A 27239-nucleotide genomic window follows, 5' to 3' on the forward strand; every position below is an offset into this window, starting at 1 on the left:
ATCTTGTATCATTCAGCTGTGGGTACAGTATCACTATATGTTTATACCCTTCACCTATAGGCTGTTTCATCCTCTGTAGTATGAAGCCCTCTTCAAGATTCTTCCATTTGTGTCTGTCTTGTGCATTTCTTGCCCAAGTGGTGCCTCTATATGCTGTTAAGTTGTCTCGCCATCTTCATCTTTGCCTTCCTCTTCTTTGCTTTTCCGTTTTCAGTTGCCACTCTGTGACTCTTTTTTTGTTCATCTATTGTCATTTTTTCTTGCACATGTCCTGCCGATCTCCATTTTGCTTCACACCCATCCTTTCCATGATGTGTTTGACTCCTGTTTTGCTTCTTGTCACTGTCTTGATCCTGTAAAGTTTTGGCTAAATATCTTTAGTTGTTGACCATGTTTCAGCAACATATGTGGTGTGATCAAGCAAAATCAGTCTGAAGTCGGTCATATAGAATTTTCAGTTTCTTATTGGATTGTAACAAGCATATGAAAACCTATATTTTGCAGAAATTAGACAACCTGTTCAAAAGCTATGAACAGTTAAAGAGTTTCCGGAACAATAGGAACAAACGGAAATCTTCTGTTTGGCTATATCTTATCTTAAAATTGATATTTTCAACTTCTTATCATTGGTAGCTTTTTATCACAACAGATGTCTTTATATCTACCAAAACAACACCAGCCAGAATTGTACATGATCATATTAGGAATAGGCATGACAAATGCATTAAAATGAGTACAAACAACCCTTGTATTAGTTCAGTGGTTCTTCAGATAGCTCTTGATATGCCGAGAAAATATCTCAAAACGTGGACTTTTTATGTTGAAGCCTATGGCTAGTGTATTGAAGTGGGGCAGATCATGGTAATTATAAGAACCTCAAACTGAAACATTCAAGCAAGAGCAAAATATGAGTCCAGATGGTAAATAAACGAAACTTGTAAAAGGGTGTCAAAATTGACACCCTTTTTTCCATTTCCATTCGTTTATGTTCAGATGTTTTCATTTATGCATAATTTTCCCATTTCTACTGTCAATTTGCATACAATTTCTATAACACAGGGAACTTGCATCTGTTTTATTACTTAATAAGTACAGCAGCGCAATTGTGTCAATCCCACCAGCAAGAATTACACCTTTATTGGCAAGATTAGGAGAGCTATGGTTGCGATGCTTTCAGTAATCTCTTCAAATTCCATGGTAACCGTCAGTATTGGATTTTGATCACGTAGCATAATGCACTAAAGGATGCCACTCTGTTATTGCAGCATACAATTGGGATAGGTAAACAGACTCTTGCGCATTCCCTAACACAACATATAATCAATATCAGCAAAGAAATTGAGCATTGGGAGGAGATTAACCCTTGATGCAAAACTATGTTTGATACAGAAATTTTTTTACAAAAATTCTCAGAAATTAAAATAAAATATTAAAAAAAGTATTATTCAATCACAGACTTGTTAAACTTAAAAAGAGAAGTACAAATGAGTATTGTTTCAGGTATTCGTGGGTTAAGGCTTGGTAATGTAAACAAAAAAACCTAGATGATGGACTAGTTCCCTACTGCATACTTTCATGGGTGCGTTTAAAGTAACATATTTAACTCTCTTCTGTCTCTCGTCTGATGGCCACCTCATAAATCAGTGTCGAGGTTAAAGCCATTTGTAACTCCTGAGAATAACGACCTCATGTTTTGCCAAAATTTTAATTTTTACACGTTTGTAATGTACTTTACGTTAATAAACTAACATGCCCTGCAAAAGTTTTAGGTGCTCTATTTGTGATAAAAATCCAATATTGTGATAAAAACCATGTATCCCATTGTTTTATTCATACAGTCAAAATATAAGTCAAATGCATACACAATGTTGATAACACTGTATATATATATGGCGTGTGGGATGGCATAACACATCAACAGGACCGATCTCAGCAGGGGCGTAGCAAGAGCCTCGGGGCATGTGGACAAGGAACATTGCAGGTCCCTTTTAACATCTCCTTTATCAGCTCTTTTCCCCTTATTTCATTTTCGCTTTTGCTCGGGTGCCCCTAAACCCCCGGGCCCATGGACTTTGTCCACTCTGTCCACCCGCTTGCTTAACATTCCTGGATCTCAGTCACAACCGATGGAGTGACAGACATTGTCGACATAGCTAATGCTGGAATTTTATTGCATTTTTTTTTGCTTTAACCTCAGTTATTCAGCTCCAAATTAGCAGGGGCATATCTGACAGTAAAATCTAACATTTTGTGAAAAAGAAATCTATTTTATGGAAATGTTACAATATGGCTTTGAGTTGAATGTTCGCAGCATCATGTGGAGTGCTATTCAAGTGGTCTTAATGTAAACCAGTTCCGTGTGCCGAACTTTATCATCTAGCATACATCTCCATATACTTTACATTAAAAACACTCTGAATAGTACTTGGCATAGTGCGGGCATAGTTAATGCAATGTGTGCTAGCCATAGGCTTCAACATAATAGTCCAAGTTTTGAGATAATTTCTCAAAAAATCAAGAGCTATCTTAAGAACCAATGATCCAATACTAGGCTTGTTTGTACTCATTTGATTGCATTTTTCATGCTGGTTCCAAATATGGTCATGGAAATGTACAATTCTGGAATATTTGAGTTTTTTAAAAAACTTTTAAACTTGTTGTCTGCAGTTGACGCCCACGTCACGTAGAGAGAGTAAACTTAACCTCGACATTAAGGAAACTTTGGTCATATTGATGCATAATTTCACAGTACAATTTGTTTGCTTACCATTCAAAACATTTAGTTTGATCATGCCAACAAGATCACAAGTGAATTTCCTTCTCAGAACAAAGCTTTTGATACACTGAGTAAAAACCTAAAGATTCAATATAAACATTTTTTACTCAAATTGCTGTCTCCTGTCGTGTGTTTGTATTAATTTCAGGATTGTTATCGTTTGCCAAATAAATGTCAGCATTATTATTATGCCTTATGCAATTATTACATCCCCATACCTGCCACCAACGCAGAGCTCCCCATTTTGAGTACCCAATTATGTTTTCTAAACCCCCAAATCTGAAACGTACCAGAATTAAAGCCAAGTATACCATCCCGAGGCAGACAGCTAACTCTATCAGAGAGTTGGAAATTGAATTTAACAAGCATGAACACACTGTATTTGTGATTTAACATTGATGTTTGCTGGAACACGTCAGTTAAATTCAATAACGTGCCGTTACACCTGTATCTGGGTGCTAGTACTAACTTCACATTAATGCGTTAAATGCGGCAAGTGTTACAGAAACACGGCTGAAATCCCAGCTACTTTTGGCATGTTTGTACTGTTTGAATCAAAAATTCTTACAAGTGTCTGAAATTTTGCTGTAATTATGTTTATAGTTGTGTCATAGTGTGAGAATGACATGCATCCTTATTTAGGCTATCCCAGTTAAAATACATACACCCTCTGGAAGACATGACCTTAATCTCTCACACAGGGAGTGTGAATTTCAAATGGAGTTACCCATTCAGGTAACCCCATGTGAAATTCACACTCCATGTGTTGGAATATCAAGGTTGTGTCTTCTATAGGGGTTGTATGGACAATAAATGAAATAGTATAATGAAATAGTACACAAATATTGACTGTTATGAGGGGCATGGTTAAGATTATAGGCCCAAGGTGATCACTGCGGGCCTATAATCTTAACTATAATCTTAACCATGTCCCGAATATAAAGCAGTCAATATTTGTTTTATATACCGAATGGATATGTGGATGTTGCGATTGCGCAGTTTGATCGGGACGCACGTGACCGGTCCATAGTTCATTTCCATGACCGGTCCATAGTTCATTTTGAGGGCATAGTTAATTCAATGACTGCACTTTCAACCAATCAGATGACAGGAATTTATATATGAGGTATATAACATATTTTAGGATTGGGGTTATGGCTTGAGATAAGATACTAGGTTAGGATGAAAATTAGGATTAGTAGTATATCACTTAAATTTTATTTTTGTTACAAATTATAACAAACTTATTGATAGGGGAGATAGTGAAGAGGCCTGCAGAAAGGCCAGGAATAGACAATTCTTTACTAAAAAGTTACCAAATAAGTAGCACAAGTTATCAGACAGGAAAACAGTTCTAGTTGCATTTTTTCTTAAACCTGATAAAAACTAAGACAGACAATGTGTCAAAGCATCCAGACATTTATTTCGATTAGTCTTCAGAAATCATTTCCATGACTTAATTTATTTTTCTGTGACCAGTCCAATTACTCACACTCCACTTTATTATTAAAGGCATATTTAGTGATACTAGCGAAAGTGTAAAGTATTAAAGGCCCATTCAGTGATCCCAACAAAAGTGTAAATAAAATAAAATACAGTACAAGTTACTAAATAGTGAAGGATAAGTCATTAAAATTGTCATTGGGTATTTTTTTAATGGAAATTTGGCAAAAAAACCTAGGAGAACAGCAGTATTGACAAAGTTGAAGCCTCATTCAAATAATACATGTAGCTAATTTCTGTGCTTAAGTAGAGAAATTACAGATTCATGTAAAATGTCTGATTTTGTCTTTAATATATGTAGTCTTTGGCTTAACCACTAGCAGGATATGTTAGCACATCCATGACACTATCGAAAGTGCCAAAATATGAATTTGTGATGATTTTTACAAACTGCCAGATGAGCAAATCACTGAATGGGCCTTTAATCAGAAATAGCTTACAATCCAAGGTATGTTGAATGAGTGGAACTAGTTTGGACCAACTTATTTTTTGGGTTGCCTTGATGTCTCACTCGGAATCCTGATTTGGGTGTTACACTTCATATATTTACTATGTCACATCATGTTACATGTGAGAGCATAGCATACAAAGATTTACTCTTGCTGTGTGATTTAATCGATTCGTCAGGTGGATACTTGAAGTAAGGACTAATCAACTTAACGTGAAGGACGTACTAGAAATTTCAAGATTCATGTAGACTTAGCTAAGGAAACTCAAAGCTAAGTGTAGCAAATTTTTCAACTAGGCTTTATTCCAGCTACCTAGTTAGTATACCAGTTCATGCATGTGCCCAAACACCTGTTTGGAGTGCTTGGAGGGATATCAGAGATTTTTCTGTGGGAACTATATGCCAATTTGATCACTTATGTCTATTAAATTTCATAAAACATCACTAAAAGCTACTAATCACTCACTCTGTATAAAGTGCCACCCACAGTATCAACTGCTATACTAGGAATTTCAATTGAATGAACACAGGTTTCAACAGCTGTATTTGTGCAACCGCGATCATATTTTCTACAACTACAACGCTAACGCACAACCTTGGATACAATACAAACCAATCACAAGTGTGTTGGCATGGTTAGATTCACTTGCGTGTTACGCATGCACAGTCGCACACGCTGGCGTACATCATGTAGTGTATGCAAAAAATTGTCCCGCTATATCAGGCTGTGTTCATTCAATTGAAATTTTGACTAAAGTGTACATGTTGGGGGCAGGCCCGTACGCAGGGGGGGTGCAACTGCACCTCCCCAAATGTACAAAAGTATAAAAAAAGTCCCAAAATTTCAGAATTTTGCGAGCGTAGCGAGCCAAAAAATCAGGTTTTTTACGGTTTTTTGGTCAAAAGAGGTCCAAATTTGGGGAAGAAAGTCCACTTTTCACAAGTTTGCCCCCCCCCCCCTTTGGAAAAAAGTCGACTTTTTCAAAATCAGCACCCCCAAAAAAAATCCTGCGTCACGGGCCTGGTTGGGGAGTGAGTTGGTACAGTGTTTTTTCCCTCGCCTTGCACCAGTAAACTGTTTTTCTTTCATGATTCACTGGCCCATAAGTTTGTTTGTTTCCTGTTCTTTTAAAAGATCAATCTATTTTATTGGTCATTTGTCAGCTACCTTGAGTAGAAGTTCATCATCATGCATTAACCATGTCTGTCTTTTGACACAACTGAAAATCTTTATGTTTGATCAAGATTCTGCTTTAAAGATCGAAAGCTGAAGACAGTATTCAACCTTGAATTTGACCATTACTCATGCTTTTGTTGTTGATAAGCATAAAACAACATCTCTGTTAATTCTATTGAACCTTTTAAAACTACATCTGTATTATAAAATATACTGTGCACAAAGAGTACGGTATCCAAACACTTAAAACAAAAGCCATTTCTTAAAGACACTAAAACTAAATTGCCAAATAAAGTAGTCAATAGATGGGGAATTTTGTTCTGAGTACTTTGATACCTCATTTGGCGCAATACAACTTTATTCTCCTATAAAGCTATATGCATTTGAATTACCAAAGGTAGAGTTTCAAAAGTGATACATTTGGATATTTCCTCCTTCAAGGTGATTTCTGCTGCCTTTTGTTATGGGTTCATTGCAGCCTGACAGATTAATGCTCACTCTACTGCGTTCAATATCTGCATGCTTTGTGGGAATGGTCAATGTAAATTTTTGTCACTTTTGAAAAGTTATGGAAATCAAGTCGTTTCGGGCCGAATGAGGTATCAAAATATGCAGAACAAAATTCTCCATCTATCGACTACTTTATTTTGTAATTTAGTTTTAGTTTCTTTAAGAAATGGGTTTTGTTTTCGGTGTTTGGATATTTTGTGTGTGCAGTATACATCAGTCTCCCTTGACTGTGGATGCCACCTCACTGGTCTCATCCCATCCTGCTACCTGTAAAGACTTGCAAAAGATAACCTACAACTTTTTGGACACCCAAAGCTGAGCACAAAACTGTGGATCCACTTGATTCTTTACTATCCTACTGAGACATGACCCTACATCAGCAAACAAGATATGAGAACTACCTGCCGATTGGCCAAAATGAATATTGTGTCCAATTTTGAACTAATAAAGGAGGGTATTAATAAGATCATCTGCAAATGCAAGTTTGACCATAAATAGTTTAAAGCTTAGTCATAATTTTGCAATTGAAATAAGCATTTCAACTTATCAACCAATCAGAAATGCTGTTAGATTACCAGTAGTGTCCAAATTGGAAAACCTCATTTCCCAGGGAAAGATCAGACAGCAGGCCAGACCATGGCCAGACAGTAACATGAGTAGCTTTATTTCACCTTGAAGGAATGGCTAGTCTTGCAATAGGGAGTAACTTTCCCATAGGCCACCCAATGTGCCAAATTAGTAGGACTACAACTGGTATCTACTACTCAGTTTATACTCTAATTTCCAAATCTGTTGTTCCTAGCTGTTGCTTTAAATGCATTTTTACATTGTTTGCAATATGCTGGTAGGTAGATGCAACCATGGACGTTCTCAGTTGCAGAGTGATCTCAGTTACTCTACTATTTTCACTTGTGCATCCTCATTTGCATGTCTGTCCAAATGCACCCCTACATACACACGAGTTTTTTATGGCCCATCTGTCACGGTACCTGTGCTCTTTCAAGGAAAAAGTGCAAGCAGCATGCCAGACTGTCTGCACATTGGAAGGTAGTGGAGCATTGTCAGCAACATCTAATGAAGCATTTAATATTTTACAGCTTGCTATCTACTGAAGATAGCAGACAGTATTTTACAGCTTGCTATCTACTGAAGATAGCAGACAGTATTTTACAGCTTGCTATCTACTGAAGATAGCAGATAGTATTTTACAGCTTGCTATCTACTGGAGATAGCAGACAGTATTTTACAGCTTGCTATCTACTGAAGATAGCAGACATTATTTTACAGTTTGCTATCTACTGAAGATAGCAGACAGTATTTTACAGCTTACTATCTACTGAAGATAGCAGACAGTATTTTACAACTTGCTATCTACTGGAGATAGCAGACATAGTAACTTATGGCTTGCTATCTACTGAAGACAACAGATGTAGTATTTTACAGCTTGCTATCTACTGAAGATAGCAAATACAGTATTCTATGGTTTACTATCTACTTGGGCGTCCTCATTTACATGTCTGTCCAAAGTTTTTTTATGGCCCATCTGTCACGGTACCTGTGCTCTCTCAAGGAGAAAGTACAAGCAGCATGCCAGACAGTCTGCACATTGGAAGGTAGTGGAGCATTGTCAGCAACATCTAATGAAGCATTTAATAGTGCAGAGGAAAACTATCCGCTGACATTTCTCTTTGAAAGTCATTTGTCACTTGTAATCACTTTAAATAGTCAGTAGCCTTACTTCAACCCTGTCAAGTGTCACTTAACTCAAGCTTTACTCACTACTCTTGTACAATTTGAACCACTTAAAGCATTTGTGCACAGTGTACTAAATGACAACTGAAATGGTGTTGTTTAATTTCTCCTGTAAGGTTTGACAAGATTTTAATCAAGTTGTGAGAATGTCCTAAATATATTCTCGTATATTCTTTATGATATTTAAAAATATAGTTTAAAATTTATATACCGTAGTGTATCTTAACGCTCTCCACGTGGGTGTCGACTGCAGACGAGTTTCATTTTTTTCCCTTTAAATTCAAATATTTCAGAATTGTAAATTATCATGACCATATTTGGAATCAGCATGAAAAATGCATTAGAATGAGTACAAACAACCTTAGTATATTGGTTCAGTGGTTCTTCAATTAGCTCTTAAAATTTTGAGAAAATATCTCGGAACTTTTTATGTTGAAACCTATATGACTAGTACACAGAGTATTAATGCATTGTGCAAAACTGCTCTTTTATTAACCAACTCTTTAGTATCTGGATCATTATTTACAGTTAGGTATGTTAGGTAATGTTAGGTATGATTTGGCTTGTTGAATATGGTACTAAGGGCCGCTACAGACTTCTTAGTGGATGCAGAATTTTTGAAGCAACATGTCTTCGTTAAATCTATTCCTATTCTATTTCCAGTAATGTTTAATGATTTCTTGACATAAAATTGATAATATATTTGCAGCAGACATTCTACATATCATCAAACATTTGTTAGAAGTTAAACTGGAAATAGACTGTGAATAGATTCAATAATAAAGACATATTTGGAGTCTGTACGGCTACTAGCAGTGTGTAATTGATTGAAATCATCACATATAGTTTTGACATTGAAATCTAAATTAATAATTTTTGAAAATTTTAAATGTTAAAAATTGGACCATTTGACAACCTGTGCAAAATGCATTGAAATAAGTTTGAAGCTCATTCATGTTGAATCTTAGTCTTTGCCTTTCTATGCTAAACTTGTACTTCTATGTTCATATTCCTGACTTCACATTCAAATTAGTAAGCTCATGTATGCTCAAAGCAAACAGCATCATAAAGCTTACAATAGAGCAGCAGTTGCTCACTCACGCATTATCTTGCATCATATAACCCAGATGCACCAGCCACCCAGCTCACCTACTTAATGCTACCTTTTTACCCTTAATTGAACCAAACCTATTCATTTTTAATAAAGTTTCTCACTTTCTTTTCTATTCTTGGGGGAATTTGATTTTCTAAAAGTATGTCAAGTGGAATTGTTGGTAGTTGACACCACAAAGTGCAACAGACTGTGATGTGCACATGATGCTTTTAAAAATAGATTGGTATAGATTAGCACAAAATTTTGTCATGTGGCAGGTGGTGATGATGAAATGGCATGCACATGTGGCCTTAAATGCTCTGCATGCTAACCATAGGTTTCAACATAAAAGTTTTGAGATAGTTTTTCTAAATATCAAGAGCTATCTTAAGAACCACTGAACCAATACTAGGCTTGTTTTACTCATTTTAATGCATTTTTCATGCTGATTCCAAATATGGCCTTGAAAGTTTACATTTCTGACATTCTTGAATGTTTAAAAAAAATTTAAACACTGCTATCTTTAGTAGATAACAAGCTGAAAAATATTGTGTCTGGTATCTTCAGGAGATAGCAAGCTGTAAAATATTGTCTGCTATCATCAGTAGATAGCAAGCTGTAAAATACTACGTCTGTTGTCTTCAGTAGATAGCAAGCCATAAGATACGGTGTCTGCTATCTTCAGTAGATAGCCAGCCATAAAATACTGTCTATCTCCAGTAGATAGCAAGCTGTAACATACTATGTCTGCTATCTTCAGTAGATAACAAGCTATAAAATACTGTACTATTATCAGTAGATAGCAAGCTGTAAAATACTACGTCTGCTATCTTCAGTAGATAGCAAGCTGTAAAATACTATGTGCTATCTTCAGTAGATAGCAAGCTGTGAAATACTGTGTCTGCTATCTTCAGTAGATAGCAAACTATAAAATACTGTGGCTGCTATCTTCAGTAGATAGCAAGCTGTAAAATACTATGTTACACAGCCAGATCTGGGAATCAGCTGACATGCAAAATGAACGTAGAGTGGATGACCAGAGTCATCCATCACGCCAGTCAACTTCTTACTCAACAGATCAGCATAGGTAGCTTTGAATTCCTGCCACAACACACTTAGAATCCTTCCCACTTCATTCAATAGTCTATCAATTTTTTCCTTTCACCATTTGCAACATTTCCTTCTCAACATAATAAACAATGCTCCCTCCTCTGGCGTCTACCTCTGGCTATTAAGATCTTTCATAAAATTCATATTATATGTTATGAAAAATTGCTAAATGCTATTTGAATAGAACAAATATCATGATTACACTCTAATGTCATTGAGATTGAATTTGACCCTTTAACCCTGTCCATGCGGGTGTCCACTGCAGACGACAAGTCCCAAATTTTCAAAAAAATTCAAAAATTTCAGAATTGTACATTGGAACTGCCAGATTTGGAATCAGCATAAAAAATGCATTAAAATGAGTATAAACAAGTCTGATATTGGTTCAGTGGCTCTTAAGATATCTCTTGATATTTTGAGAGAATATCACAAAACCTGGGACTTTTTATGTTGAAGCCTATGGCTAGCACAGAGAGCATTAAAGTAAATCAAACCACATCATAGAATTACAAAACCACTTACCATCAAGATTCAAACTGCTTTTGACCCTGGTCCTTACCACTTAAATGCTTTGTTACTATGACAATATGATGGCTTAATAACATAAATGTCAGGTCTAGTTGCATGAGACTACAATTCACATAATTCAGTTACCAATTGAAGCAGAAAAAAAAAAAAAAAGTATATTGGGTGACTTTACAACATTTTTGCGACTTTTAGTTTCATGTCCCATAGAAACCAATGGTTAAGAGACAGATTGGGTGACTTTTTGAGGATTTGACCCTTGAAATTGGCGGAAATTTTGGCAACCCTGATTTGAAACTGTATGCTTTAATTGTATTGCATTTTGTCCTGGGGTTCTTAAAAAACATTTGCATGGGATGTGCTTTGCAGAATTTAGGATACCGACTTTCTCTGTACCTACTTTTTGCTGTTTTTGGCAGCCCATCAGTATACCAATTTTTCACCCAAAACACCCAAATTTGCCCAAATTATGTGCTTTTAAGGGTAATTTTGCCCAAATGTGCCCAATTGGATTGAATGCATTGGTTTCCACTGAGTGAAAACCCACCCATCAATATTCCAAAATTGTTGAAAAGGTACTCCGTGGCACTTCCCCATACACCTTCACCAGGAAGAACCCTCTGGGCATTTTGTAGCCTTATTCAGTATCTAACATAAAATGACTATTTGGTTAAAAGTGGTCACACCAGTCTCTCAGCAAATCAATTTGTGTAATTGCACTTCACAACTTTCAGCTCAAATTAAAGTCCCATTCAGTGATTGCATCGAAGGCGTAAAAAATTAAAATAGTTAATAAATTGCTTTAAAGTGAAGAATAAGTCATTCATATTGTCATTTGGTAGTTTTGAAATAAAAAAATGGGTAAAAAGCAACAAAAAAAGCAGTATTGACAAAGTTGAAGCCCCATTCAAATACATGTAGCTAATTTATATACTGTCAGTATATAAATTACAGATTCGTGTAAATGCCTTATTTTGTCATAAATACACAGGCTAAATCAATAGCAGACTATGTTAGCACATCTATGACAATGACAGCAAAATCTGAATTTGATGATTTTTATGATCGTTAGGATGAGCAAATCACTGAATAGGCCCTTAATATTTAATATAGAAATAAATTTTAGTGGTAAGAAAACATACTTATACACCAAAGGGATGCTTTCAAAGTTGCAAATTTAATAACCAAGTTCAACATGTTTTTATGACAAACATGGGATATTCTGATAAAAATTTACCAATTTATTTTTGTTGTAATGGACCTGGTAGGTAAAACAGTTAATGCAGTAAATATCTGATTTTCACTTCAATTTGTGGAAGCAGCTTCCCCATTTGGCTATTCCAGTTGAAATCCATACACCCCCTGTGGAAGACATGATCTTAATCTCCCACAAATTTCAAATGGAGTCACCCATTCAGGTATAACCCCATTTGAAATTGTTTGGAAGATTAAGGTCAAGTCTTCAGAGGGTGTATGGAACTTGAATACCCCATTTTCACAAATGGCACTGCTTTTAAAGGGATTCTCCGGCAATCATAACATTATGCCTTATATGTTAGAAAAATAATTATCAAACACGAATCACATGGTTTTATTCAAAACAAACTCATATTTACCATAAAAACTAATAAAAACAGTCGGCTCTCAACACACGATATTCAAAATGCCCGCGCCAAAATTATCTAAGTGCAATGACGTAATGGTTATTTGCTCAATTGTCGTCAGCCTTAATTGTATTACTGGGACGTCATTGCACTCGACAATTTTGGCACCTGGGAATTTTGAATATCGCGTGTTGAGAGACTGATGTTTTTATTCGTTTTTTGGGGCACTATGAGTTTGTTTAAAATAAAGCCATGTGATTCGTGCTTGATTATTATTTTTCTTACATATAAGGCATAATGTTGTGATTGCCGGAGACTTCCTTTAAAAGGGTGGTAAACATACAAAGTAAAATACAGTGCCACAGAATACTATAGCCTCCAGAATATGTGTGTAAAATAATAGAATCACAATGTAGCCAGTAATTGTCAACATGTAAGATATCTTCCAATTTCACCAAATATATCACTTAATCAATGTGTATCTAAATCGCTATAGCAACTAATGGCTTGTCAGAATATTATGGTTTGCTTCAATAATCTGTACAAGGAAAAATACATGAATCATTGGGTTTCCTTATTCTTAATGACAAGAAATATCCCTTTTTATTATCATTAGGCCACATAAAATTAATTTGTTGGATCCTACCCAGAGGATTTTCATGGGTTGATGAGGGAGGTGTTTAGTTTTCCTTCAATGTAAAATTAGCATTGTTAGTATAGTTTTTGGTCTACAGTGCTCGAGGAAAATGAGGAGACCCTTTTCTTCATTTTTTTTCAATGTGAGATTCTGAGGTATATACCCTGGCCCCCAGAGTACCACAAAAAATTGAAAGTGATCCTTGTTCTCTAATAAACTTACTTACCTGTATAGGTCCTAAAACTTTCCTAAAGCATTTCAAAATCTTAAATTTGTTGAAAAATCTATTTAAAAATATATTATTTCAAAGTTTTAGGGGCCGGAGCTTTCGATCCTAGCAGGATCTTTATCTGGACAGGCTATTTTTGTGGATAAGCAGTTTTAGAACAGCTCACTTTTTAACTCTAAAAATATATTAGAATGTAAACAATGTGCTGAAAACTTAGTATATTTACTATACACACACTTTATGATCCACAACCTGATCTATCATCCTATCTCTTAGCACATGGGGATGTTTATGTCATCAGATACTGATATTGTTTGTAGGTTAATTTTTGTCCTGTCTACACAAATGCTGGATAGACATTAAAGTTGCTGACCTTTTTGAAAGATCATGTTTATAAATAATATATGCATTAAGTTATTAATAGTAAGACTATACTCAATGTATGTCTGGTGTATTGAGACAGCCTATATTGAAACTCAGGCACAGTGTTGCCACCATGGCCGAAAAATATAACACACCGCGTACAAGCAGTCTAAGTCTCAGTATCACCTGATAATGAGGGCCGATGTTCCATGAAATACTGTGTCTGTTATCTTCAGTAGATAGCAAGCTGTAAAATACTGTGTCTGCTATCTTCAGTAGACAGCAAGCTGTAAAATACTATGTCTGCTATCTTCAGTAGATAGCAAGCTGTAAAATAATATGTCTGCTATCTTCAGTAGATAGCAAGCTGTAAAATACCGTCTGCTATCTTCAGTAGATAGCAAGCTGTAAAATACTGTGTCTGCTATCTTAAGTAGATAGCAAGCTGTAAAATACTATGTCTGCTATCTTCAGTAGATAGCAAGCTGTAAAATACTATGTCTGCTATCTTCAGTAGATAGCAAGCTGTAAAATACTATGTCTGCTATCTTCAGTAGATAGCAAGCTGTAAAATACTATGTCTGCTATCTTCAGTAGATAGCAAGCTGTAAAATACCGTCTGCTATCTTCAGTAGATAGCAAGCTGTAAAATATTGCCTGCTATCTTTAGTAGATAGCAAGTTGTAACATACTATGTCTGCTATCTTCAGTAGATAGCAAGCTGTAAAATATTGCCTGCTATCTTCAGTAGATAGCAAGTTGTAAAATACTATGTCTGCTATCTTCAGTAGATAGCAAGTTGTAAAATACTATGTCTGCTATCTTCAATAGATGGCAAGCTGTAAAATACTGTGTCTGCTATCTTCAGTAGATAGCAAGAAATGCAACAGACAAAACTGCCACGCAATTACCACATATTTTTACGGTCTATCGAGTAATCGTGAAGGCATGCGATGCTCTATCATGTATGCGCAAAGGCACGCAATACTGCCGTGATTGTTAAATACGACACGGTCGTACAATCGGCCCTCACGAATATGCAAGAATTCACAGCATACAATGCACGGGGACTTTGATTGTTGATACATGGTCTGTAGCAGTCTGTGAGTGCCACCATTTGTCAGATGAAATGCACTCTTAACCCAGTGAGTACTAATGCCTTTCTTACAGTGCCCCTGATTGGTTAATTACATAATATAAGCATCTGAGTAACCAATGAAAATACAGCTTTTAGATATCTAAACAAATTTTAAGCTTGAGCCTCTTTAGTCTTATTCTTACCATATCTCTGATTGGCTCAATATATGATATAGTCCTATTTGTTAACCAATCAAAATAGTAGAGGCAGCCATAGGAAGCATTCAAATCCCAGTATTTGGCTTCTTTCCCTGAATCTGGAGATATAATATCCACTTCCAAATAATTTGAACACCATTAAGAGATCAGTCAGTAAACTGTCCATAAAACACTTTCAGAGGTATCAATTCAGCGTTTTAGATACTCAAAAGCTGTGAAAATCTAGCAAATGGGCTACTCACTGTAACACATTTAGCTTTTACTAGGTGTGAAGCAATTCGTCAGTGATTGGTAACTGGCTCATATGCACCTTTTGGAATAATATTATACATGCATACGGTATATAGACTTCTTGTGGTGGTCATTTTGAATGTGGTTCAAGACTAAAAAGTGTGATCCAGTTGCAATAATCGGATTACACATAACACATTGTTGGCGAATAGCATTTATTAAGTTATCAGTATGTGGATACTAGCTATTACTAGACTGTGTTGACATCTCAGATTTGGACTTTTTGCCAATTTAAAATTAAATAGACTCGTTTTGGAGTGGTGATCAAACATGGTCCAGTGAGTCTTCTAACCACTACATGAGATGAGCTACCGGGATTGATTATTAATCAGTGGAGGCGCCAGGAATTTTATTCAGGGGGATATTGAGGGGCAAAGTGAATTTCAGGGGGGGGCAAAATTACCGCAAAAAGGTGACATTTTCGTAATTTTGGGATTTTACTGGGCAACAGCGGGGGGGGGGCAAGAGTTCTGTCTATAAAAAGGGTATATAAAGGGTATAAAATGTTTTAATAACATTCAAAAACATTTTGGAAAACTTGTTGCAAAACATTCTGTTATTTAGGTATTGACAAAATATTTTGCATTTTGAGAACAAATTATAATAAATGTTGTTGCAGTGCTTTTTCAAATAAAATATTTAAAAATCATTTTCAGACCTTTATATAACCCAACATTAAACATTTTGACCAAAATCAACAATGCGTTGGTATCACGTTTATAAATACGACAGGGCAAGATTATTTTTATTGATTGATTTTTCTAATGTCACATTTTAAATGATGTTACATTTTTTTTTTGCAAAGCACACATGCTTTCAAAATTAATCTTTACCCACACCTCTAAAAGCAGCACATTTACACCAAAGTCCTATAAAGCTCGTAGGACTCTTTACAGGCTCGGATAGCAACGTTTGCACAGTATTTTTCTCATGAGAGCACATCAGACATATCGAATTGCATTCTGAATACGAGGAATGTCCTTCTGATATCAAATTATTTTTTAACAGTCCTCAAAGTAAACTTTATTTAAAAAAATCAAAATTATTTGGTATTAGAAGGACATTCCTCATATTCAGAATGCAATTTGATATGTTTGATGTGCACTCATGTCCCAGAAAAATAGTGTGCAAACGTTGCTATCCGAGCCCTTAAATATAGCCCAATTGTGAGTAAAATGCATCTCCTGGCAACCTTACTTACTCTATGAGATGTAAACATATAGTAGCCTACCATGCTTGGCTCCACATGGGTTATTACAGGTGACCTTATTAAATGAGTGCATCTTAGCAGCATGGAGAAAATGACAAGCAGAAATAAAGTGTCAAATTTCTTACAAGAGGTGTTAGAGATATGTAGAACGATTTTAACTAGGGATCATTTAGTTTAAAACATTCATTTTGTTGCATTATTTTCACATTTTTTAGTAGCCGTATCTGACTAATTAGTGCCTGTAGGAAGTTGTGTGAGTACTGACCAATATGAAGGTCAATCATCATTCATTGTGTGACATTACACTGTGTCCTGGCTTGGTTAGAGGAATTGACGCCTGGAATTACCTAATGTAGCTGTAGGTCCTATCAGGACCCAAGTGTGTTTTCTTAAAGATATAGTTACAACCAAACAAATACTGTACTGATGCGAGTATAGTCCCATTTTTCAAAATTGGGGGGTGGGACTATACTCGAATTTTTTTAAAAAGTTTTTTTTTTAAGTTTTTTATTTTTTCGTTTTTGTAGTGTCCCTGGACCTAGACCTAAATGCTTTTTTTTTTTAATTTTTGAAATTTTTCCAAAATTTGGGGGTGGGACTTTACTCGAAGGTGGGACTATACTCGCGTCAGTACGGTATATCCATATATTGAACAGTTTGACTAAAATGAAAGAGAAAATAGGGAAGTCAAAGGAAAAGAAAAGGGGAAATGAGATAAAAGGAATAGACAAGAAGAAAAAAGGACAGAAGCGCCCAAGACTACCTGGTGCGTCTTCTGTGTTGCCCATTTTCCACCAAAATTCACCCTGATCATGGGCCAAATTAGTGTAAAATCCCACATTTTGTTCCAATAAAGCCACTTTTTGGAAGCACAAAGAATTTACTATTGTATACAGTCTCTCTGTAAAAAAACCCATCAAAAATTATGCTATCGGAAATTTGTTTGTCTTTGCCCCCTCCCACCAACAAAACAGGGAAAGACATTTTAATCATCCCCCCCCCTCTGACAAAGAAAAGTGCTGCTATTTATATAACCATGATAACAACATACAATAGTAAGTAATATATTAGCAACATAAATAGGTCCATCTTTTTGACATAGACCTTTTTCTACCCTAGCTAGGAATTCCAATAAGCCATCAAGTCAATAAATTCTCCCAGCAGTCCATGCCAACTTTCACAGTTTGTGTGCGAGTTAAAGCGTTAACTACTGCCATTATGCTGTGATGCAGCATGAAACTTCACAGATACACGTGGTATGATGAGTTCACAATGAGTATGGGATGGACGGCTATCGACACAATGGAATATAGTTGTAGCTATTTGCAGAGGTAATGAATACTATCTACTTTGCTCTCTATCATATTTTGTGTTGTGTAGCATTGTGCGATGTATTACCATTATATTAAATTCAAATGGTACGTTAGGACTATGGGTGTTAACTGTTATGTGCTTACGGTTTAGAGTAAGTTTGTGTGCGATCGATGCGAGCAGATAGGCTATCAGGAATCTGTGAAACTTCACAGATACATGTGGTATGATGAGTCAACCGTTGTGTATGGGGTGGATGGATATTGATACAATAGAAAATATTGGTTGAGGTATAATGGATATGGGGCTGAATACTCCAGCATATTTACATAGTATAGTATTACACAAGATTAAAATTGTATTCAATTCAACTGGTGCCTTTGATAGGAGGATCACCGCAAGATTGGTAGTGACGATAATGCTTTTCTGCTGGGTTGCACTGCAAGTGTGTTGACAAACCGCCATTGTATGTGTGTGTACACTGTAAAAATTAACTTTAAGCATGTGATTTGCTACTGTGACCAGCGAAATACGCACCTCTATCACTACCGAACTTGATTTGAACCAATGCATAAGTGCTTTACTGTTAGGGTTAGAATTAATGGTGATGCTAGAGTTCAACTACACATAGTTGACCTTTATCAGTTGCTGTACTAAACAGCAGTTGGTTTATAGCGTCATTTGTCTTAAATTCAGCTGGTTCTTTAGGATTCAAAAATCAACCAATTTTGTGCAAAATTGCAGCAAAAAGTGAAATTTTTCATAATTTTGGGTATTTTACTGGGGCATCTGGAGGAAAAGAGTTCAGACTGAGGGCATTCCTCCATACCCATGAGCCACTACTGCTTGCATCCCCGGGCTTGCAGAAATACCTGAAATACCAAACCAGGAATCAATAACAACATTATGAGCAAGTGTTTGATAATCCTTTGTTATTACCCCATGACAGAGAATCACCAAACTTGGACTAAAATTTCTCTGCTGAGGTAAATTGGTTCTATTTAGACAAGCTAAATATAACCGTGTTATCATCACACAAAATTTTATCTCACAAAAATAACATCTTTAAAGTATTGGATTTGAAGCACTTAGTAGTCCAATAGGATTGGTAAATCCGGATGTGGCTTGTCATTAGTAAAGTAGTTTCCTGTAGTGGTGGGGTAGTGTAGTTACTACGGACTTCTGCATCAATTGAGAAAATGATCAATTAAAGTAATGTCTAATTTAATACACATAATATTTATATGTTTGACAAGTTCTATGTAGGATTTTAATATTAGAAAGGAATCACAGAGTTGACAGTTATATTATTACTGTTCTTTTTATATTGTGCTTTCAATCAAAGTTATGGTTAATTTGCCCAATTCTGGAAAAATGTTGCTATAAAACAGATTTTAAAAGAATATTGTGGGAAAAACCCGTATCTAAACCCAGCCAACACACTATGTTTTCAGGATGTTCGCTGATGTTGTACTTAGGTAATGTCGCACAGTGACGTATTTACAACATTATTTTTTGAAACATTCAGTAATGACATAGTATTTACATCTTAAACATGTACAAAGTTAATTTTTTGTAATTCATACATTGTTAAAACGTTTGACAGACAGTGGCGGCACCACGGCTGGGAACCAGTTTTCTGAAAATGCGACCCAAAATGATACCAAAAGCCTGAAAACACACCCGCACATCCCGTTACCCACTTTTCCACTAAGGACCACCCCCGGACTAGTGGTCATCCATGAAGAGAGAGTGATAAAACACAAAGACATGCAGTAGGATGTTTAAACTTGCCCATAAGCCACCCTGTCATGTAATACAATAAGGAAGCGTAGCACTACAGTGGTAATTGAGTTATTGTATGACAAAATTGTTACCTGTAGCCAAAAGGTTCAAAGGCTCTATCTAAATAGTAAGTCTCAATTGCAAGTCATCAATGTCAATGTTTGTAATGTAAAAGTTGGAAATATGGACAGAAAATTATCACAAAATGTGTTAGCTTTCTGAAATTAATTCATTAGTAGCTTAATGGATAGACTGAGTTTTGGCCAAATTTCAACTTTCTGGAGAAAATTTAAACAAATTTTAGTTTTCATAAACAAATTTAGGTGATTGTGGCCAAAAAATAGTCACATATTGAAATATTTTCTCAAATTTTGTATTAACAACTTATGGACAGAAAATTGGTGGATATGGACCAAAACCTGCCATACTTTGTCAGTCTTCAATTCTAACAGGCCAGGATTTTTGGTGGGGGTATGGATTTTCCAAATGCAGACCTTTTCAAGAGATAAGTTTGCCAGAAAGTTCATGATTTGGCCCTAGCAGAAATTCTATACAGCAAGAAGTGTATCAAAAGTGTATCAAAGTGTATTAAAACTGTATCAAACAGCAATTTAATACAGTTTTGATATACAAAGGGTGTATTGAAAATGTATCAACTGAAAATATAAGGTATCAAAACTGTATCAAATACCACCTAACTGTATCAAAATGTATCAAAAGTGTATCGAATTTGAACTTAGTTAATTTTGGCCATGCTTGTGGTGTATCAAAAGTGTATCAAATTGAACTTTGCAGTTTTTCAGTGTATGTAAAGTGTATCAAAGTGAACTTTTTGGTGCTAGATGTATATCAAAAGTGTATCAAATTGGACTTAGTCAAATTCTGGCTGCATACAGTGTATCAAAAGTGTATTAAATTGGACTTTGCCTGTTTTTTAGTGTATGTAAAGTGTATCAAATTGAACTTAGTTAATTTTTGGTGGCTAGAGGTATATCAAAAGTGTATCAAATTGGACTTGGTCAAATTCTGGCTGCCTATAGTGTATCAAAAGCGTATTAAATTGGACTTAGTTTATTTTGGGTGGCTAGAGGTATATCAAAAGTGTATCAAATTGGGCTTTCATAAACTGACCTTTTGTAGTGTATCAAAACTGTATCAATAACTGATCACATGTCTAGATAATGACTCATCATTTTCAAATTTGCCCATGTGGCATGTATGCAGTTAACACCAGGATTTGCATTTGGAAATGTACTGTATTTTAGAGCAAATTATGGTGTTTTATTTATCATGATGAAGATACAAACATGCTTGTAGACTGCACATTAGGTTACAATGTAGTTGTAATCAGGGACTGTGATTAAAGAGGAAATATCTGACTTTGTTCTGATAAGGTAAGCTTACTATATATTATATATAGGGCCTCAATGTATATGTATTAAGCATGAATAGCCTGTATAGTAGATGTTATTGGTAGCCTTTTGTCTCTCTTTATTGAGGGTAACAACTTCAGTGACAAGCACTGCATTCCAAGCAGGCCCTCTGATGTATGTATGTTCCATTTTGGTTGGGTTTTGCAAGACTTTCTCACACATTTATCCTATTGTGCGTTGTAATTTTGAGCGTTGATAGGGAAAGTGCATTGAGCTGCTCCGTGATGGGGGAAAGTGCTAGAGGTCAGCATTAGCAGTAGAGGGCAGTGTTGAATTTGAGCTTGATTAGACTAATTTCAAAATTTGACCTTTGACCCCTTCACTTTGGGGTTATTAATGTTTGCAAATATGTTTAGATCATGTAAGGATAATTCTTGTTGAATTTGAGCTTGATTGGACCAATTTTGAAATTTGAAAAACTGTATCAAAAGTGTATAAAAAACTGTATCAAAAGTGTATCAAAAGTGTATAAAAACTGTATCAAAAGTGTATCAAAAAACTATCAAAAGTGTATCAAAAAACTATCAAAAGTGTATAAAAACTGTATCAAAAGTGTATCAAAAACTATATCAAAAGTGTATCAAATGGCATGTATCAAAAATAGGGCGGTCCCGCTGGCCAGCATTAGAATTGGAACGCTGATTTGATACAGTGACATATTTGATACACTTTTGATATAATTATGTATAAAATGTGTATAAAATGAAAGGATAAGAATTTCAATGCTAATTTGATAGTTTAAATTTGCACGCTGATTTCATACAGTGACATATTTGATACACTTTTGATATAATTATGTATGAAATGTGTATGAAATGAAAGGATCAAAATTTCAACGCTAATTTGATACAGTTTAAATTGGAACGCTGATTTGATACAGTAACATATTCGATACACTTTTGATATAAATTATGTATGAAATGTGTATGAAATGAAAGGATAAAAATTTCAACGCTAATTTGATACAGTTTAAATTGGAACCCTGATTTGATACAGTTACATATTTCATACACTTTTGATATAATTATGTATGAAATGTGTATGAAATGAAAGGATAAAATTTGAACGCTAATTTGATAGTTTAAATTGGAACACTGATTTGATACAGTTACATATTTCATACACTTTTGATATAATTATGTATGAAATGTGTATGAAATGAAAGGATAAAAATTTCAACGCTAATTTGATACAGTTTAAATTGGAACCCTCATTTGATACAGTAACATATTCGATACACTTTTGATATAAATGATGTATGAAATGTGTATGAAATGAAAGGATAAAAATTTGAACGCTAATTTGATACAGTTTAAATTGGAACCCTCATTTGATACAGTAACATATTCGATACACTTTTGATATAAATTATGTATGAAATGCGTATGAAATGAAAGGATAAAAATTTGAACGCTAATTTGATACAGTTTAAATTGGAACCCTGATTTGATACAGTTACTTATTTGATACACTTTTGATATAATTATGTATGAAATGTGTATGAAATGAAAGGATAAAAATTTCAATGCTAATTTGATACAGTTTAAATTGGAACCCTCATTTGATACAGTCACATATTCGATACACTTTTGATATAAATGATGTATGAAATGTGTATGAAATGAAAGGATAAAAATTTGAATGTTAATTTGATACAGTTTAAATTGGAACCCTGATTTGATACAGTAACATATTCAATACACTTTTGATATAAATGATGTATGAAATGTGTATGAAATGAAAGGATAAAAATTTGAGCATAAATTTGATACAGTTTAAATTGGAACCCTCATTTGATACAGTAACATATTCGATACACTTTTGATATAAATTATGTATGAAATGTGTATGAAATGAAAGGATAAAAATTTGAATGTTAATTTGATACAGTTTAAATTGGAACCCTGATTTGATACAGTAACATATTCAATACACTTTTGATATAAATTATGTATGAAATATGTATGAAATGAAAGGATAAAAATTTGAATGTTAATTTGATAGTTTAAATTGGAACGCTGATTTGATACAGTTACATATTTCATACACTTTTGATATAATTATGTATGAAATATGTATGAAATGAAAGGATAAAAATTTGAGCATAAATTTGATACAGTTTAAATTGGAACCCTCATTTGATACAGTAACATATTCGATACACTTTTGATATAAATTATGTATGAAATGTGTATGAAATGAAAGGATAAAAATTTGAGCATAAATTTGATACAGTTTAAATTGGAACCCTCATTTGATACAGTAACATATTCGATACACTTTTGATATAAATTATGTATGAAATGTGTATGAAATGAAAGGATAAAAATTTGAATGCAAATTTGATACAGTTTAAATTGCAACCCTCATTTGATACAGTAACATATTCAATACACTTTTGATATAAATTTTGTATGAAATGTGTATGAAATGAAAGGATACAAATTTCAACGAAAATTTGATACAGTTTAAATTGGAACCCTCATTTGATACAGTAACATATTCGATACACTTTTGATATAAATTATGTATGAAATGTGTATGAAATGAAAGGATAAAAATTTCAATGCTAATTTGATACAGTTTAAATTGGAACCCTCATTTGATACAGTAACATATTCGATACACTTTTGATATAAATGATGTATGAAATGTGTATGAAATGAAAGGATAAAAATTTGAACGCTAATTTGATACAGTTTAAATTGGAACCCTCATTTGATACAGTAACATATTCGATACACTTTTGATATAAATTATGTATGAAATGTGTATGAAATGAAAGGATAAAAATTTGAACGCTAATTTGATACAGTTTAAATTGGAACCCTGATTTGATACAGTTGCTTATTTGATACACTTTTGATATAATTATGTATCAAATATGTATGAAATGAAAGGATATATTTCATTTGATACTTTTTTGATACATTATCTTGGCATTTGATACACTTTTGATATGTATAAAATGTGTATGCAATGTTAATTTGATACAGTTTTGATACATAAAAGTGTATGAAATGAGGGTTCCAATTCAAAGCCTTTTATTTCATACATTTTTCATCATGTATCAAAAGTGTATCAAATTTCAGCCAGGGGGGTATATTTATGTAAACTTTTGACAATTTTGGTCAAATATGGCTATTTATGGGGGAGGCATCACACCCCTCCCCCCCCCCCCCCCACACACACACACCCCACCCACACCTACGGGCCTTGTATCTACTAGTGGGTAGGGAGAAAATGTTGTTGCATAATGGTGAGTGAATAAGAAAATTGCCAAAATATGATTAGTTTTTCTTGTTTTTATGTATGTACATATGGACTGAAAATGTTTTTTCACATCATCATGACTTTACTCTAAGTCAAAAGTTATTATACAACAAACATAATGGTATCAGTTTAAAAGTTTTTCTTTCATATATAGGCCTCATAAATGTAGTCTTCATGATTTATTCATGGCCTATGGGCAAGTTGGACTTCAACACATTGCATGATATCAAATTTACAAGAGTGAGGCTAGTGGGGATAGTGTCAAATGATATAATTGAAAAATTAAACAAATTTGATATCATAAAGAATAAATAAACATTTGACTGATATAGGTCATCTTGGCGATGGTCATCATTATACCTTGTAGCAAATGTAAGGCTCCATTACAATGTTTCATTTCATTTCAACAAACCAAAATATTGATGATGTTGTGTGGGCAGAGGGTTGTTAGGGTTGCATGCAAAATTATGTTGGGGAATAAATGACTATGATAATGAAATGAAGCAAACTGGAAAGATGCATCTAAAATATCTTAAAGGGTCGGTCACCCACCTTTGCACAGTATTTTTGTGGCCCCTGAGAATCAGACACACCAAATTGCATTCTGAATGTTAAAGTACATATCATATCATTAGATTTATAAAGTTTACTTTATATTTTTTTTAGATATATTTTTTTACATCAATTTTTAATAATTGACCATAAAATTTGTATCATATGGCGAATTTAAAAAAATCTAAATTATTTGATATCGAAAGGACATTCCTTGTATTCAGAATGCAATTTATTGTGTCTGATGTGCTCTCAGGCCCAACAAGCAATATTGCTAATTTCTTAAAATCTCAAATTATTAAGAGACTGTCAGATAAATTGTAAAAACATGGCCTTATTTTGATAGATTAAGTCTACCAAGCAGTAATCAACAGAAAAATAATATAATTAAAATAAAAGACATCTTGTTATTGTTACTTGCTGTTGCTCGGTGTTGGGAATTTTTAAATAATTGTGCTATTTTACATAAATGATGGTCTTAAAGGATGGTGATTTGTGGCTTTTGGATTGTGATTTGAGGCTTAAACGATGGTGATTTGAGGCTTAAACGACTGTGATTTGAGGCTTAACTATATGATTGCAGATGGTGATTAGTATTTGGACAAGTATTATATATAAAAGTGATGGCATCAGTATAAATGCTGGTTGGTGAAATATAACACAAATGTGTGCTTATATAAATCTGACATAATGCTATCAGATGTGTACACTTTATTATAATTACATGACCTATATACATGATTTTATAGAATAAATTGCAGTTTTCTCGCAACTACTAAACTAGGTTTGCAAATGAACCTCAAAGATTATACATATTCAAACGGTTTTCCAAGAAAGGAGATTGGTGATGCTAGTTGTGCCTCATGAGGACTACCATACAACAAACATACATTATCTTCAGTAGATAGCAGCTGTTACTTCAGTTTTGTGGAAATGTTAATGTTACTTTGTTTTTGCTTAGCAGCTCTATCAGTGATCCCAGCAAAGGTGTTAACAAATTAAAATTTGTTGGAATTAATTAAGAAGTGGAGGATAAGTTAATAAAATTGTCCTTAAAGACCTATTCAGTGATTTCATCGCAAGTGTAAAAACAATAAAATTGTTTATAAATTGCTTAAAAGTGAAGGACAAGTTATTCAAATTGTCAGTTGGTATTTTTAAATGACAAATTTGGCAAAAAACGAAGAAAACAGCAGTATTGACGAAGTTGAAGCCCCATTCAAATACACATAGCTAATTTAGATACTGTCAGTATCTAAATTACAGATTCATACAAAATGTCTTATTTTGTCTTAACTACATGGCTTTCGACTGAACCACTAGCAGGCTATGTTAGCACATCTATGACAATGACAAAGATACCAAAATCTGAATTTTGATGAATTTTACGATCGTCTGGATGAGCAAATAACTGAATGGGCCTTTAATTAAGTGTTTGTTTCATATGATAAAATTGGCAAGAAAGAAGAAAAAAAGTTAAGGATAAGTCAATAAAATTGTCCTTGAGTGTTTTTTTTCTTCTTATAAAATTGGCAAGAAAAGAAATAGCAGTGTTGATACTCATGACACTCCTTATACAAAATTGTATGCAAGTGTACAAGTATCTATATGGACAAACCAAAATGTGACATTTTACCCTTATTGTGCTGTGTTATCATATAGTGTAATGTATGTTTGCAAAAATCTGATTTTTATTTGTGATTTCTTTAATGATATTCTGATTTAGGGAATTACTGATATTGCCTTGTACTCTATATACTTGTATATTGAGCAGGTGTTGATGTATACTATTATAATCAAGTAGAAAATTCACAAAAATGTTTTAACTTTTAGAATTCTGCTTTATTGCATCTCTGTAGTTTTGCAGTTGAATCAGTTATCCTTACATGCCCAACCCCCCTTATGCTCAATTTGCCCTAATTTTCAATATCTACAATATAAACCTGTTAGTTCTGGCATCATACACGATGATTTCATTTCTCTCCAAAGGCAAAGTTCCAAACCTACATACAACAATACACTGCAAAAATATTTTACTCAACATTGAGTAAAAAGGTCACAACTCAACAGTTGAGAAAAAAATTACTCAACACTGAGCTCATATAGGTCACAACTCAACAAATGAGTAAAACTCAACATGAGCTTAATGTTGTGTAATTTTTTACTCATTCATATCATTTGTTAAGTTGTGACCTATATGAGCTCAATGTTGAGTAATTTTTTACTCAACTGTTGAGTTGTGACCTTTTTACTCAATGTCGAGTAAAATATTTTTGCAGTGCACATGTATTGTTGTATGTAGGTTTGGAACTTTGCCTTTGTTCAAACATTGACCTCATGTTAAGAGGTGTGAGATTTCGA

At 34.2% G+C, this 27239-nt stretch overlaps 1 long non-coding RNA gene across 2 annotated transcripts in view; it reads left to right on the top strand.

Annotated features, from left to right (window-relative positions):
* Positions 1-27239, top strand: part of LOC140136297 (uncharacterized) — a 272880-nt gene that overhangs the window by 42351 nt on the left and 203290 nt on the right. Inside the window, exon 1 of one of the 2 annotated variants that reach the window (XR_011856642.1) lies at positions 17719-17855. The exons of the other annotated variant lie outside the window; for it this stretch is intronic. This is a non-coding gene — a long non-coding RNA (uncharacterized lncRNA). Of the gene's footprint in view, positions 1-17718; positions 17856-27239 lie in introns of those variants that run through there. 2 annotated transcript variants of the gene reach the window in all.

This window comes from Amphiura filiformis, chromosome 16 (genome assembly GCF_039555335.1).
Source record: "Amphiura filiformis chromosome 16, Afil_fr2py, whole genome shotgun sequence".
NCBI lineage: Eukaryota > Metazoa > Echinodermata > Ophiuroidea > Amphilepidida > Amphiuridae > Amphiura > Amphiura filiformis.